The sequence below is a fragment of the Euprymna scolopes genome, chromosome 46 (assembly GCF_053919585.1).
Source record: "Euprymna scolopes isolate OS-2025 chromosome 46, ASM5391958v1, whole genome shotgun sequence".
Classification (NCBI taxonomy): Eukaryota; Metazoa; Mollusca; class Cephalopoda; order Sepiida; family Sepiolidae; genus Euprymna; species Euprymna scolopes.
Genome location: NC_136527.1, coordinates 180,790,467 through 180,807,854, shown reverse-complemented (window position 1 = coordinate 180,807,854; position 17,388 = coordinate 180,790,467). Strand labels below are relative to the sequence as shown.

At 31.2% G+C, this 17,388-nt stretch overlaps 1 long non-coding RNA gene across 1 annotated transcript; it reads right to left on the bottom strand.

Moving 5' to 3' along the window:
- Positions 1-4,707: 4,707 nt before the first annotated feature.
- On the bottom strand, positions 4,708-16,758 carry LOC145270629 (uncharacterized). The gene is made up of 2 exons (XR_013865478.1): positions 16,505-16,758; positions 4,708-5,042 (listed from the first exon to the last, which is right to left on the bottom strand). It is a non-coding gene; the product is annotated as an uncharacterized LOC145270629 (long non-coding RNA).
- Between the last annotated feature and the right edge of the window lie 630 nt (positions 16,759-17,388).

The window sequence follows — 17,388 nt, the reverse complement described above, 5'->3', positions numbered from 1 at the left end:
AAAATTTCATCAGTATGCCCTGTATTTAAGAATTCAGGTGATCGCTCATCCCCCTTTCAGTACAGGTCAATAAGTCTCCTCTGCGTCATGAGTAAGTTGCTAGAATCTGTGTTAAATACAGAAGTAATCAACCATCTCAACAAAAATAACCTTCTTAGTGACACTCAATATGGTTTCCGTTCTGCTAGATCTACAGCAGATGTGCTTACAGTAATATCGCATAGGATTAGCAAATTTCTCGACGGTGGCAATCTTTCTAGGTCAATTGCTCTTGACATATCTAAAGCCTTTGATAGGGTATGGCATAAAGGTTTACTTCATAAGATCGCTAGCTATGGTATAGCTGGAAAAGTCTTCTCAATTATTAAATCATTTCTTTCTGATAGGTTCATAAGAGTAGTAGTTGAGGGGCAAAAATCAGAAGCTCACAGTATTAATGCCGGTGTCCCTCAGGGGTCCATCCTGGGCCCAACTCTTTTCCTGATCTACATTAATGATCTTCCAAATCACATCCTTACATCATTCGTAGACATTTATGCTGACGACACTACCATTTATGGTACCACATCTAAGACAGTAAACGACCAAGTTCTCTCCAATTCTCTCTCCTCTGATCTTGAGCACGTAGTACAATGGAGAAAGGAGTGGCTGGTTACTTTTAATGCATCTAAAACCAAGCTTCTCTCTTTACATCATCAACATTCTGATCCACATATGGTATCAATTGAAATGAATGGCTCTCGTCTTCAGGAGGCCTCAAGTTTTGACAAGCTTCTGGGCTTGACCATTACTCCTGATCTTAAATGGAACACGTACATCAAATCTGTTGCCAAGGCCGCTGGATAAATGGTGAGATCTTTCTATCGATCCGGTAAATATCTCACCGCTGATGCTATTCTCTATCTATATAAGAGCCAGGTACGTCCAAGGATGGAATACTGTTGCCACATCTGGGCAGGAGCTGCTAGAAAGAACTTGGCCTGCCTTGATAGAGTTCAAAATAGACTTCCTAGCCTCATAGGAGATGTCCTTTTCTCCTCCTTGCAACCTCTATCTCACAGAAGAGATGTTGTGAGTTTGTCTCCGATGTATCGTTATTTTCATGAGTGTTCGACTGAGCTTCAATCTATGGTCCCCCCTCGTCAAACTTTCACAAGAAACACTCATCTAGCTGTAAACACTATCAATAATTCCCCCCACTCTTTATCTGTGCCTAAACCTTAATGTAGATTCCATGAACAAAGCTTCTTTCTTAGAACTGTACGCCTGTGGAATTGTCTTCCATTTTCCTGCTTTCCGGCTGACTACAATACGGTTGTGTTCAAGTCTAACGTAAATAAATTCTTGATGAGCCGTTCCATATAAGTTATCAAATTAACCAAATTTTCATTACTAATGATTACTATATTGTCCAATTTCTACTGTACACTCTTTAACCCTTATCCTTGAGTGGCCTCTTGGCCTTGATAATGTGGTGATGCCTATGTAAAAAAAACGAACTATCGGAAACTGTTTTGAAACTAAAAAAATATATATGTAAAGAAATAAGTTTGCATTTTCCTTTCGATAAATAATGCTCTCTCAATATGTTTAATGCTTTGCAGCCATCATCCAGGGCTTTTCTCATTACCAGTGATAGACTTTAATCATCTAAACACTGTATTAATTTCGCAAAGACAGCGTTCTTTTCAATGAAGTCGGGGACGTTTCTGTTTTCAGGTTGTGTTTGAAGTACTTTGTGTAGCTTTTGAATTCGTAGATATTCTAGAAATTTCACTTGCCGCAATTCAAATTTTGATTCAGATCCATCGAAATATAGACACACATTGGGTCCATAACCTCTAGAAGTGTAAGCCATGTTTAGTTTCAGAACAACTCTTAACCCTTATCCCTGAGTGGCTTCCAGGCCTTGGTAAGTGGTGACCACCTTGTAAAAAAAAAAGCGTGGAAGCATGCTGGGCCCATAACTTATTAAGTTTTCGAAGCCTTAGATATCCCAGAAATTTGCCTGCAACAATTAGAATTTAGATTCCGATCCGTCAAAGAAAAGACGGTGGCTGGGCCCATAACCTGTTAAGGTTGGAGACATTGTGTTGAACAAAGAAAGCAACGTAGTTCAGATCAGTAACCAAGATGGCGACTAATAATCAAATGCAGTCCGTGGCGTAGTTAACATCTTAAGTTCTGAGATATTGTGTTGAACAAAGATGGCGGCGTAGTTCTTGTCAGTAACCAAGATGGCGGCATAGTTCAGATCAGTAACCAAGATGGCGGCCAAGAATTAATTGCGGTCTGTGACGTAGTAAATGGCGAACTGATTGAATCCAAAATTCGACAAATTTTGTAAATATTTTGGGACGTTTTCATTGGTTTTTAGCACAGTTATAAAAATGATTGGTGAATCCATTCGACTCATATCCCATTTTTATTTTTGGGTCGGAAGAACATTTGATATATTTCCCCCAGTGTGAGTTTTCATATGTATAACTAAGTTTGATTTTTGAGAACAAGAATATCCACATACTTCACAAGAATGTGGCTTTTCCCCAGTGTGAGTTCTCATATGTGTAACTAAGTGGGATTTTTGAGAACAAGAATATCCACATACTTCACAAGAATGTGGCTTTTCCCCAGTGTGAGTTCTCATATGTGTAACTAAGTGTGATTTTTTAGAACAAGAATATCCACATACCTCACAAGAATGTGGCTTTTCCCCAGTGTGAGTTTTCATATGTATAACTAAGTTTGATTTTTCAGAACAAGAATATCCACATACTTTACAAGAATGTGGGTTTTCCCCAGTGTGAGTTCTCATGTGTCTTACTAATTTTGACTTTCGAGACCAAGAATATCCACATACTTCACAAGAATGTGTCTTTTCCCCAGTGTGAGTTCTCATATGTGTAACTAAGTGGGATTTTTGAGAACAAGAATATCCACATACTTCACAAGAATGTGGCTTTTCCCCAGTGTGAGTTCTCATATGTAAAACTAAGTGTGATTTTTCAGAACAAGAATATCCACATACTTCACAAGAATGTGGCTTTTCCCCAGTGTGAGTTCTCATATGTGTAACTAAGTGTGATTTTTTAGAACAAGAATATCCACATACCTCACAAGAATGTGGCTTTTCCCCAGTGTGAGTTTTCATATGTATAACTAAGTTTGATTTAACAGAACAAGAATATCCACATACTTCACAAGAATGTGGCTTTTCCCCAGTGTGAGTTTTCATATGTTTAACTAAGTGTGATTTTTCAGAACAAGAATATCCACATACTTCACAAGAATGTGGCTTTTCCCCAGTGTGAGTTCTCATGTGTCTTACTAATGTTGACTTTCGAGAGCAAGAATATCTACATACTTCACAAGAATGTGGCTTTTCCCCAGTGTGAGTTCTCATATGTGTAACTAAGTGTGATTTTTGAGAACAAGAATATCCACATACCTCACAAGAATGTGGCTTTTCCCCAGTGTGAGTTCTCATATGTGTAACTAAGTGTGATTTTCGATAACAAGTATATCCACATACTTCACAAGAATGTGGTTTTTCCCCAGTGTGTGTTCTCATATGCATCACTAAATTTGATTTAACAGAACAAGAATATCCACACACCTTACAAGAATGTGGCTTTTCCCCAGTGTGAGTTCTCATATGAATCACTAATTTTGACATTTGAGAACAAGAATATCCACATACTTCACAAGAATGTGGCTTTTCGCAAGTGTGAGTTCTCATATGTATAACTAAGTTTGATTTTCGAGAACAAGAATATCCACACACTTCACAAGAATGTGGCTTTTCCCCGGTGTGCGTTCTCATATGTATCACTAATTTTGACATTTTAGAACAAGAATATCCACATACTTCACAAGAATGTGTCTTTTCCCCAGTGTGAGTTCTCATATGTATCATTAAATTTTATTTCTCAGAACAAGAATGTCCACACACTTCACAAGAATGTGGCTTTTCAGCAGTGTTATTTCTCATATGTTCCACTAACGATGATTTCACAGAAAAAGAATATCGGCATACTTTACAAGAATATGGCTTTTCCCCAGTGTGCGTTCTTGTATGTGTCACTTATTTTGATTCATCAGAACAAGAATATCCACATACATCACAAAATTGTGACTTTTCCCCAGTGTGAGTTCTTATACGTATCAATAATTTAGACTTCTGAGAATAAGAATATCGACATACTTCACACGAATATGGCATTTCCGGATCTTGTATATTCATATTAAAATTAAATTACTCCAGAAACAATATTATCACAACCAAGTCATAAACAAAGTTTTAATCTGGAGTTGTTTATGCAGATTAGATTTTATACTAAAGAAATTTTAATGGTGTATCACTTTTAATTTGTTTGATAACAGATATTTTGTAGTGAAAAAGTTAAAATACTCTTTTCTAAATTAGCAGATTTTTCTGAAATGTTTAATTCGATATCTTATGATTTATAAAAACATTAAACAAACATTTCACAAATTTTAATATGTGTGATGTTCTTATCACTATTTGCTAAACAATCCAGATAAAATAACTCTTCACACATATGTGTATATTGATATTTAAACTAAATTGCTCCTGTAGCAAGATTTTCACTACCAAGTTATAAGCAATATTACATTTTATCCTGAGTTTTTCAGTTTATCTGGAGTAGTTGATGCAAATCAGATTTTAAGCTAAAGAAATTTCAATTGTGTATCACTTTTCATTTATTTAGTAAGGGATATTTCGTAGTGTAAAAGTATATATATTCTCTTGTGTAAATAAGCAGATATTTCTGAAATGTTAAATTCGATATCTTGTGATTTATAAAAACATTAGACAAGAATTTCACAAATTGAAATATGATGTTCTCATCACTATTTGCTAACAATCCAGATAAAAAACCTCTTCAAACATGTATGTCTAATAAAGATTTGTGCAGGCGTTTTTGTTGTCTGCCACGTAAGGAAACAATTGTTTAAAATACTGTTTAAGGTAAATGATGGCCCCTTAATATTCATGGAAAACATTCAAGCAGGAACATCTGCAAATAAAACATAAATTAAAGTTGATATTTTAATATTGTTTATTTTTATCGTGCCAACATAACTTTATAAAACATTTAAAAATGAAAGAAAAACACTTAATTCACATTGATATTGTTTAAATGTTAAATACTATTTATAGTATTTTGTAATAGATAGAGAAATTCTGTAATTAATAAAGTAAAATTGGTTGGTTGTTTTATGGCATAGCAACCCTTTTCAGGTTCATATCCAGGACTAGGTGTATCAGAAATTTCGTGAAAATAGTGAATTCCACCCCATCTTTCCAAGCTTATAACTCCTCGAAAATGTAATTCAAGCCCTAATTTTTTTTCAATTAAAGGAGCAAGGACCAAGGTTTCATTAAAAAAAACACAAAAAAACAATGTGTATTGTTCAAACATTACACATGTGTTAATACAACAGAATTGGGTTCTCATTTTTTTACTTCTTATGACACAGTTTTTCATTCAGTGAATTATTTCTTTTGAACGCATTGTTATCGCAAGTATATTTTTTAATTAACGTCTATAATAATATATACCAACAAAAAATTATTTTATAAATTAAAGTCTGATAATACATATTTGTATACCAAAAATGTTATTTTTTTAAATTAACGTCTGATAATACATATTTGCATAAAAATATCTTTTAAATTAACGTCTGATAATACATATTCGTATACCAAAAACAATTTTATTCTTTTAAATTAACGTTTGATAATAGATATTTGTATACCAAAATATTTTATTTTTTAATTAACGTCTTATAATACATATTTGTATACCAAAAAATGTTTTAATAAAAGTCTGATAATACATATTTGTATACGAAAAATGTATTTTTTTTTAAATTAAAGTCTGATAGTACATATTTGTATACCAAAAATGTATTTTTTTAATTAACGTCTGATAATAAATATTTGCATAAAAATATCTTTTAAATTAACGTCTGATAATACATATTCGTATACCAAAAAACAATTTTACTCTTTTAAATTAACGTTTGATAATAGATATTTGTATACCAAAATATTTTATTTTTTAATTAACGTCTTATAATACATATTTGTATACCAAAAATGTTTTTAATTAAAGTCTGATAATACATATTTGTATACCAAAAAATGTTTTAATTAAAGTCTGATAATACATATTTGTATACCAAAAAATGTTTTTAATAAAAATCTTATAATACATATTTGTATACCAAAAAATGTTTTTAATTAAAGTCTTATAATACATATTTGTATACCAAAAAATGTTTTAATTAAAGTCTGATAATACATATTTGTATACCAAAAAATGTTTTTAATAAAAGTCTTATAATACATATTTGTATACCAAAAATGTTTTTAATTAAAGTCTTATAATACATATTTGTATACCAAAAATGTTTTTAATTAAAGTCTGATAATACATATTTGTATACCAGAAAATGTTTTAATTGAAGTCTGATAATACATATTTGTATACCAAAAAATGTTTTTAATTAAAGTCTTATAATACATATTTGTATACCAAAAATGTTTTCAATTAAAGTCTTTTAATACATATTTGTATGCCAAAATGTTTTTAATTAAAGTCTGATAATACATATTTGTATACCAAAAAATGTTTTAATTAAAGTAAGATAATACATATTTGTATACCAAAAATGTTTTTAATTAAAGTCTGATAATACATATTATTATACCAAAAAATGTTTTAATTAAAGTCTTATAATACATATCTGTATACCAAAAAATGTTTTTAATTAAAGTCTTATAATACATATTTGTATACCAAAAAATGTTTTAATAAAAGTCTGATAATACATATTTGTATACCAAAAAATGTTTTAATTTAAGTCTTATGATACATATTTGTATACCAAAAAGTGTTTTTAATTAAAGTCTTATAATACATATTTGTATACCAGAAAAGCTCTCGACAACTGTGAATTGGGTTTCTTACCCAACATTACAGAATTGATATTCTAATGTTTTATCCTTATCATTTTAAAATAAACAATAATAGGATTTTTTTAGTAGGAATTTTTAGGAACAATAATCATAGTTGCTAATACTGCAAATAATAAAAATACAATATTTTTTATATGAAAATGGATGTTCACATTCTGTATGTCAATGAGCGTACCACTAATTTATTATATGAAAGGCAAAATGGGTTCACGTTTCTGTAAGCCCATAAGAATACAACTGTTCATAATAAACTTATATATAAATTGCTACTAATAGAAAAATATAATAATTTAATGACACAGGAAAAGTTAATTTAAATAGTAAATATACTTGTAAAATTAATATATAATTTAGTTAACAAGGGACACTAATATGATCCTTTAAGGTAGCTTAAAATATGTTTATTTATTATATGAAAGGCTAAATGGGTGCAAACGTTTCTCTATGCCCATAAGCATACCATTGTTAAAAATAAACTAATATACAAAGCTACTAATAGAAACCGTTACTTAACAATGGATACTAATATGGTCTTTTAAGGTAGATTTCATTTCAAGTCACATGTGTGCAAATATATTGTCGTTTATTTATAATGTTCTTGATATCTATAACAAGTTTTTGTTTTCTGGTTTTATACAGTTGAAAGTTTTACTGTTTTTACTAGGTTTTGGATTTTTACGCTTTTTAAAACATTTTAATTGTCTGTAAAATTGCGTTTTAAACCAAGAAAATAAGTGAACATATTCTTCTTTGATGAACTAATGTAAAGTCTGATGATCTTTTTGTTTTATGCCATTCAATGAAACACATGTAAGACGCAGTAATTTAAACAATACACATGTGAATTAAATCTTTAATAAAGTTACATATGTTCTTGATATCTGTATTAAAATATATTGTCGTTTTTTTAAAATGTTCTTGATATCTGTATTAAAATATATTGTCGTTTATTTATAATGTTCTTGATATTTGTATTAAAATATATTGTCGTCTATTTATAATGTTCTTGATATCTGTATGAAACTTTGTTCCTTCTTCTGCATATCAGTATGCCTTCAATGTTTTATCTATAACAAGTTTTTGTTTTCTGGTTTTATACAGTTGAAAGTTTTACTGTTTTTACTAGGTTTCGGATTTTTACGCTTTTTAAAACATTTTAATTCGCTGTAAAATTGCGTTTTAAACCAAGAAAATAAGTGATGAACTAATGTAAAGTCTGATGATTTTTTGTTTTATGCCATTCAATGAAACACATGTAAGATGCAGTAATTTAAACAATACACATGTGAATTAAATCTTTAATAAAGTTACATATGCTCTAAAAGTGTAAATCATTTTCATTGAGCTTAATAAACTGCTGTAATTCATAGATTGCCTTAATTATAAACGTATATCTGTTTTAAGGAAAATACGCGCGCGTGCAGGAAAATTTTAATGTAATATTTACCATTGTTATAATGAGCTAAATATGTCTAGGTTCATCAGAAAACGTTTGCTTCTGCCTTTCTAAAGAATATGCATCTACTGTATATAGGGATACTTGATAGAGGAATATGTAAATTGATCAAAACTATTAACACTTTCTTAACAGGGACTTATTTAATGCCAAAACACGTAATTAATTCGGTTGGAAAACCTACTGTAAAATCTATACATTTAATTTTTATTAGTTATTTCTTTGTTTCTGTATATATTTCTCAAATTAAAAGCATATTATCAAATTATAGATTGTTTTAGGATTACCATATTATATTGCAAATATGTATTGTGTATTGTTGCAAATATGTATTGTGCATTGTTGCAAATATGTAATGTGTATTTTTGCAAATATGTGTTGTGCATTTTTGCAAATATGTAATGTGTATTTTTGCAAATATGTATTGTGCATTGTTGCAAATATGTATTGTGTATTGTTGCAAATATGTATTGTGTATTGTTGCAAATATGTATTGTGTATTGTTCCAAATATGTATTGTGTATTGTTGCAAATATATATTGTGTATTGTTGCAAATATGTATTGTGCATTGTTGCAAATATGTATTGTGTATTGTTGCAAATATGCATTGCGTATTGTTCCAAATATGTATTGTGTATTGTTGAAAATATATATTGTGTATTGTTGCAAATAGGAATTGTTTATTGTTGCAAATATGTATTGTGTATTGTTGCAAATATTTATTGTGTATTGTTGCAAATATTTATTGTGTATTGTTGCAAATATGTGTTGTGTATTGTTGCAAATATTTATTGTGTATTGTTGCAAATATCTATAGTGTATTGTTGCAAATATGTGTTGTGTATTGTTGCAAATATGTGTTGTGTATTGTTGCAAATATGTATTGTGTAAATATGCATTTTGTATTGTTGCAAATATGCATTGGGTATTGTTGCAAATATGCATTGTGTATTGTTGCAAATATTTATTGTGTATTGTTGCAAATATGTATTGTGTATTGTTGCAAATATGTATATTCATAGCAAATTGTATCCTCTAAACGTATCTACTCACGGCCATCAAAATCCAACCATTCTCCACTGTTTATGCTCGTAAGACTTCTACCGTTTGAGGCAACAAAGAGTTAAAATAATTGGGGTTGAATAGTTTTATCTTAAAATATTTATTCATTCTTAATTCATCACAACGTTAAAATTATTTGTAATCTCATAGACGTTTAACTTATGAGTGAGTTTAATGTTTTATATTTAAATACTAGTAAGACAAAATATTTGAATTCTTATTAACATATAACAAACACTTAACCTAATTATATTATTTTGATTTTTAACTAAACATTTTATAACAATACAACTACCACGTATAGATTGATATTTTTTTTTGCTTGGGACGATTACATTTTCTATTTCCTCTCGTGTATTTCTCAATGTGTCAATCCTATTATTCCAAACCAATGAAGAAAAATATTTGTTCATCTCTAATTCAGCTTAACATATTTTTTTTAAACTTAATCACATGTAAGATCAGCACATTTAATAATAAATCTATAAAAATGGTTTTATATTTAGAAAGTTAATTGTTTTTTTTCTATTTTTAAGGAATATAGTTTTTAGATATGTTATAGTGAATTGTTGCAGGCAATAAAAACAGACGACATAGAGCTCAAAATGTCTAAATAGAAAGGTACTAGAATATGATGATGTATTATAACGAGGAACCTGATGAAGTGAAACACTAGATCAACAAGTCAAATAAGTTAATCTTTGTTTCTGTAGCTTGCCGATATTTTATGCGCATTAATTGTCGGCCGTGGTTTGTAGTGAATTTGTCCTTACAACCAGTTTGTTAACGATTGTAAAATGTTTCTCCTTTTACCGTTGAATAGTTTGATGGTTGTTACACCTAATGTTTTATCTGCTGCAATAAATTTTGAATGTTGTTTATATAGTGTTGAGATGATATTAAGCAGAGGATAAGTAAGTGCCATATTAAAAATATGCTAATTCAATGAACCCTGAGTATCCATATTGTCATTAAATATCATCTTTACTGCTCGTATAGCAAACTTTACCCGGCCATAAAATTAAGGTTATGAAAAAGAGAACTGCCTGTGTTTAAGTTATAAACTGATATTTTGTTACATATTATGGGGCATACATCGGTTGCAATAAAATTAGCTATTGTGCAGATTGGCGAGGCTTTGTTTTTTTTACCACTATCCATTTTGCATGTAGTTTATGATGTTCAGGCCAGATGGTATGACGTCATAAAATTGGTAATGGTGTAAGAGTTGTTTAAAAAATAGACCAATAGTATTTTTTTATTATTGTTACATTTTCACCCCAAACAAGGTACATTGCCACTTTGGTATAGGGGGCTACTATCAAGGGCAACAACTACTGGGGTACTATGAAGGAATTTGGCAGCATGATGTCGGTTCACCTTATACTTGAACTTCTGCACGTCAGTACAGTTAGGGAAGAAGTTCTGGGGAAGAAACTACTGGAGTAGAAATATCTTTTATCTCTATGGATCTCTACTGTGTGGGGGTTGGATTTAGCAGCCTGTCGGGTTTGTTGAGGGTGTCTACGTCATGGGGGCACAAGTGTCTGCAGTTCGTCAGAGCATTCACCATTAAAACACAGGCAGAGAGATGCAACATTTCATCGATGGGACAGAGGCTTAAGCTTAGATACCAGTTCAGGGCCTATTAGATTGGCGACTTTCTTTTGAACCTTGTCTAGGAGCGAGAGACTAGTAGCAGATGCACCAGCCCAAATTTTACAGCAATACTCCCTACATGGGCGAATGGTGGCCTTATAGAGGTACAGGATACTTTCGGGTCATAGTAGTTTTCCAGCACGGTAGAGAGAACCTACCTTCTTCACAGCGGCCCTGGCAATGCTTTCGATGTAATTGTTTCAACTCATGTTTCCTGTGACCGTTAGGCCAAGGAGTTTGTACTCTCAGATAAAGAGTCACTGGCCATTGCTATTGGAGGCAGAGAAGGTTTCTTGTAATTATTGAAGGAAACCAGTTTTGTCTTGGCAGCATTGAATGTGACCATCCATTTTTGTCCCCATTCCACTACAGATTGGAGGTCATCCTCTAATGTTTTGTGGTCGTTTGTTTTCCTGTCGTGCCTGTTATAGAGCTTGGTGTCATCAACATATATACCCATCTCAGAGACAATTTTGTCGTGGAGGTCATTTATGAATATTAGGAACAATAGAGGTCCAAGGATAGACCCTTGAGGCATTCCCGCATTTATATCATATTGTTTATATGTATGACCGTTGAGGATAGCCTGGGGTTTTCTATTACCTAAGAAGGATTTAATTATGTTAAGTATTCTACCAGTGATACCGTATGATCAAATTTTCCTGAGAAGCCCTTCATGCCATACCCTGTCAAAAGCCTTAGATATATCTAGAGCTACCGCTCTGCCCTTCTCCGCTTTGTCCAATGAATGGTATATACGTTCAGAGATTACAGTTAGGATGCCTGCTGTGGAACGGGCTTGTCTAAATCCATATTGTTGGTCAGTCATAAGTTTAGCATCTGTAAGGTGATTGACTAGAGCATGCTTAATCATGGTCTCAAATATTTTGACGAAAAGTTAGAGGAGGCTAATGGGGCGATAATTTGATGGGTCAGTTCTTTCGCCAGAATTTTTGAATACTGGTACCACAGAAGACGTTTTCCAACAGCCCAGAAAGCAAGATTCATTAAGGCATTTGTTGTAGAGTTTGGCGGGAACTGGAGCTACTTCGGCTGAGCTCTTTTTTAATAGCACAGCTGGGATGAATTCGGTTCCACATGTTTTTGAAGTGTCAAGGTTTTTTATGAGAGAATGCACCTGAGCAGGGGTGATTTTTAGAACGTCTAACGTGGCATCTGTCCGCAAAGGAAAGTCAGGTAGGGGGTGGTTGGAAGGGTCCAGTATGGAGTTTGAGTCAAACCGACTGGCAAGCATGTAAGCCTTCTCGGTTGCTGAGCAAACAACCTTGTGATTGTTGGATACATATCAATACTAATTCATCTTCACATAATAATCAGACAATAAATATATTGTGCAATTGTACTTCATAGTTAGATGAGAATTGGATTAGATAGACTTACCTAACATTTCTGTGCTGGCACTATCCATTTTGTGTGTGGTTTATAAAGTGCAGACTTAAGAGATATAAAGTTATTTAATTAGAACTAAAGCACAAATTGTTCACAGGAGGGACATTATAGAATTTTATGATCTCCACAGTTTATGTTCTTACAAAGTGCTGAAACATGTTGGATTTAAATTTGCGACCCCATTTTTTAATAGTTTGTAACAGTTGCTATTTTTAAAGTTGTTTTTACACAATAATTAATATATTTTTTCAAGTTTAAGAAAAGTTTTTAATTATATTTTAGAGTCTGAAAATATTACATTTGAAATTTTATATACCTACATTTGATTTGTTTTTTTTTACAAAGGAATCGCCATTTATCAAGGACAAGATGCCAGTCGAGGATAAGAGTTAATAAGCATACAGTTGTCAATTGAACATTGCAGTTGTAATTGTAAGTGGAAATTCGGTAAATTGGATTACATTAAGAACATGTTTAGGTTGGACTTCAAAATGAGCATGAAAATTGAAGAGTCTCACTGGTGTGCATTCTAAGAAAGAAACATTGTTCATGGAAGCTATGTTTTTGTTTAGGTACAGATAAAGAGTGGGGGAAATTATTGATAATTTTTTATATACCTACGTTTGACTCGTGTTTTTTTTACACATGAAACACCATTTATCAAGGACAAGACGCCAGTCGAGGATAAGTGTTAATAAGCATACAGGTGTGCATTCTAAGAAAGAAACTTTGTTCATGGAACCTATGCTCATGTTTACAAAGGAGTCACCATTATTAAGGCCTAAATGTCACTCGAGGATAAGGGTTGATAAGCATACAGTGGTCAATGGGACATTGTTGTAATTGTTAATGGAAATTCGGTAAATTGGATTACTTAAGGGAAACGGCTCATTAAGAACGTGTTTACATTGGACTTGAAAATGACCATATTATAGTCAGCTGGAAAGCAGGCAAATGGAAGAGTCTCACTGGTGTGCATTCTAAGAAAGAAACTTTGTTCATGGAAGCTATGTTTTTGTTTAGGCACAGATAAAGAGTGGGGGAAATTATTGATCGTCTTTTTCAGCTAGACGAGTGTTTGTTGTGAAAGTTTTGCGGGGGGACTATAGTCTGGAGCTTAGACGAGCACTTGCCATAAAAATAATGATAAAGCAGAGACAGGCTGTGAAAAAGAGATTACAGGAAAGAGAAAATGGCATCCCCCACTAGGCTACGGAGTCTAATATTAACTCTGTCAAGGCAGGGAACATAAGTTGGAATAGATACATCAAGATCATTGCCATGACTAATGTGAAGAAGGTGGGCTCTCTCTACCCTGCTAGAAAGTTACTTACACTTGAAAATATCCTATACCTCAACAAAGCTACCATTCGCCCTTGTATGGAGTATTGTTGTGACATTTGGGCTGATGCATCTGCTACTAGTCTATCGCTCCTGGGCAGGGTTCAACAGAGAGTCGCCAACTTGATAGATCCTGAACTGTCATCTAAGCTTCAGCCACTGTCCCATCGACAAAATATTGCATCCATCCGCTTTTTTTTACAAGTATTTTAATGGTGGATGTTCTGACGAACTACAAGCTCTTGTACCCCCTTAATGAAAATCCCCCCCCGACAAACCCAACAAGCAGCAAAGTTCCACCCCTACACAGTAGAGATCCATAGATGTATGAAAGCCTTCTACTCTAATAGTTTCTTCCCCAGAACTGCTAGACTTAAAAATTCTCTTCTGGCTTTCTGCTTCCCCAACTGTACTGACATGCAGATATTCAAGTGTAATGTAAACAAACATTTTGCTGCTAAACTCCCTACATAGTATCCCTGTAACTTAGGTGCATGATAGAAGCCCCCTACATTAAAGTTTCAATGTGCCTTGTTTGGTGTAATAAAAAAACTGGTAAAACCAAACAGGAAAACCATGTGAAAAAGTAATAATAATAATAATGATAATAATAATAATAATAATAATAATAATAATAATAATAATAGATAACTGTGAAGAGAAAACTACTTCTAAAAGTTTTTTTTTTTTTAAAGTAAAAAAAAAATGGAATACTGAAAAACTATGGTTTCGATTGTAAATATTTACCAATCATTTTGTTCTATATATTCTCTGTTAATTGGTGATGGGCAATAAATGAGGGATCATTTTATGTAAACTTAATTAACGAAAATTATCCTTATTCGAAAACCTAAAATATTGAATAAAATATCAAAATTCAAACAATTCTCTATCGAAATATTAGGTAAATGTGGACAGAAAAGTATTTGAAAAATATTTTTGAAAACATTTTGTGCTCAGTTGGCTTACAATTCGATAGAGTTTGGATCAACTTATTTTGTTTATGGTAAACATTATTTTCTCAGAAATCGTAAAAGTAAATATACACATTTTTGGTGGAATCAAAGTTTAGCGTAACAAATTCCAGAGAATTAAACTTAATAAAATAATAATTTTATGTAAATGTAATAAAATAATAATTTTATGTAAACGTAATAAAAGAATCATTTTATGTAAACGAAATAAAAGAATCATTTTATGTAAACGAAATAAAAGAATCATTTTATGTAAACGAAATAAAAGAATCATTTTATGTAAACGAAATAAAAGAATCATTTTATGTAAACGAAATAAAAGAATCATTTTATGTAAACGAAATAAAAGAATCATTTTATGTAAACGAAATAAAAGAATCATTTTATGTAAACGTAATAAAAGAATCATTTTATGTTAAACGAAATAAAAGAATCATTTTATGTAAACGAAATAAAAGAATCATTTTATGTAAACGTAATAAAAGAATCATTTTATGTAAACGTAATAAAAGAATCATTTTATGTAAACGTAATAAAAGAATCATTTTATGTTAAACGAAATAAAAGAATCATTTTATGTAAACGAAATAAAAGAATCATTTTATGTAAACGAAATAAAAGAATCATTTTATGTAAACGAAATAAAAGGATGATTTTATGTAAACGTAATAAAAGAATAATTTTATGTAAACTTAATAAATAATCATTTTATGTAAACGTAATAAAAAATCATTTTATGTAAACGTAATAAAATACTTATTATTATTTGAAAAGGTATTGAATGGGATTTTTTTAAACGTAAAAAAATAACTTACCTTACATATTGTAAACTTATTTTAATATTTAAATTTTACTTAAATAAACACATTTCGGTCAATGTCAAGTTTCTTTCCAACTCCTCCAAAAAATTTAAAATGACAACTTTAATAGGTTTTCGGTGATGCTGAAAACGAATACCAGATTTAAATTTGGGGAAGATAAGTAGTTTTCATGATATGAAGAAATTACTTTTTCAATAAGTGGGGGATCACTTTCCTATATAAAAGTAACGTAAAATGAGCACCCACTTTTTGGTCACTTAGTAATTTTTTTCATATCATAAAGCAATTTTTAAGAAGAATTTAGCTATTTAACTTTCAGTGTGATATTCGTTTTCAGCACCCCCAAAAACCGGCGCTGTTTTTTTACTAAGAGATTCGATAATTCTTTTCATTTTCAAATTTGTTTTATATGACGAAATTATTAGGTGGCCAGAAGGCGGGTGTTTTTTTACGTGAAATTTATATAAGACAATGATCTCTCACTTTAAAAAAAAAGTAATTTTTTCATATCAAGAAAACTACTTATCTAACCCAAATTTACATGCGATATTCGTTTTCAGCACCAATGAAAACCTGGAAAAGTCGTCATTTTAAAGGTTTTTGAGGAGTTGGAAAGAAACTTGACATTGACCCACATGGTCACATTTCATATTTTATTCACGAAACCAATATTTTTATCGGATTGCAAAAAAAAAATAACTTATTTTAATATTTAAGATTATTTTAACGTTGTTGAATAATATTATTGTAAAGTGAGAAAAATAAACTTACCTTCCATTCCAGGAATTTAATATGAAAAAGAAATCTTTTTTTTGTGTGTGTGTGTTCAACGCAGAAAATTTGTTTGTTTGTTAGGATTTCTTAATATAATCTTTAGTAAATTGATACAAATTTTGTTTTGTGTGTCCAATTCATTAAGCAATTAAATATATGAAAATATAAAATAATCAAAATTAAAAGAGAAAAACACGATTTAAACGTGAAATTATCATAAGAAAAAAATCAAACGCTTCAGAACAAAGAACTTATGTTCATCGTAAAACGGTGTAATCATTATTTTGTTCCTCGTGTAAAAGATTGAACATTTCATTATGATTTGGATTAGTCGAACTACTGTTTACATCCAAGATGAGAACAGTAATCCAAATAATCAAAATATAAAAAAATGCAAAACTGAATATTTCACATAAACAATTCAAAAAGGAAGGAATTGAACAAATAGCGAAGTCAATCAAATAACAAAAACTAGATTTGAACCAACAAGAAACAAAACAATAATCACATGATTACATTATGAAAATTGCGTCTTATTTTTATCAGATTCGATTCCGTTAACTCTACGATGACCTTAACTTATAAGTCCAGACTTTAACCTAATGTTTCCATTCAATCAGCATCAAACGACTAACGATAAAAGTGTAGTACCTGTTTCTAGTTTGTTTGCACATTTCAGCCATGTGTCGCGTTATCGCCATTCAGGCTTTACTTGTCATGTTTTGCGCCTCCCATGTATTACCCCCTCCTTTGATAGAGAATAACGCAATGTTGTAAAATATCCTGACTCGCAGATGTGAATATGAGAAAAAATACAACAGAACACAAATCGATATTTAACAACATTCAGATCGCCGTGTAATTTGATTGCACTCTACTGG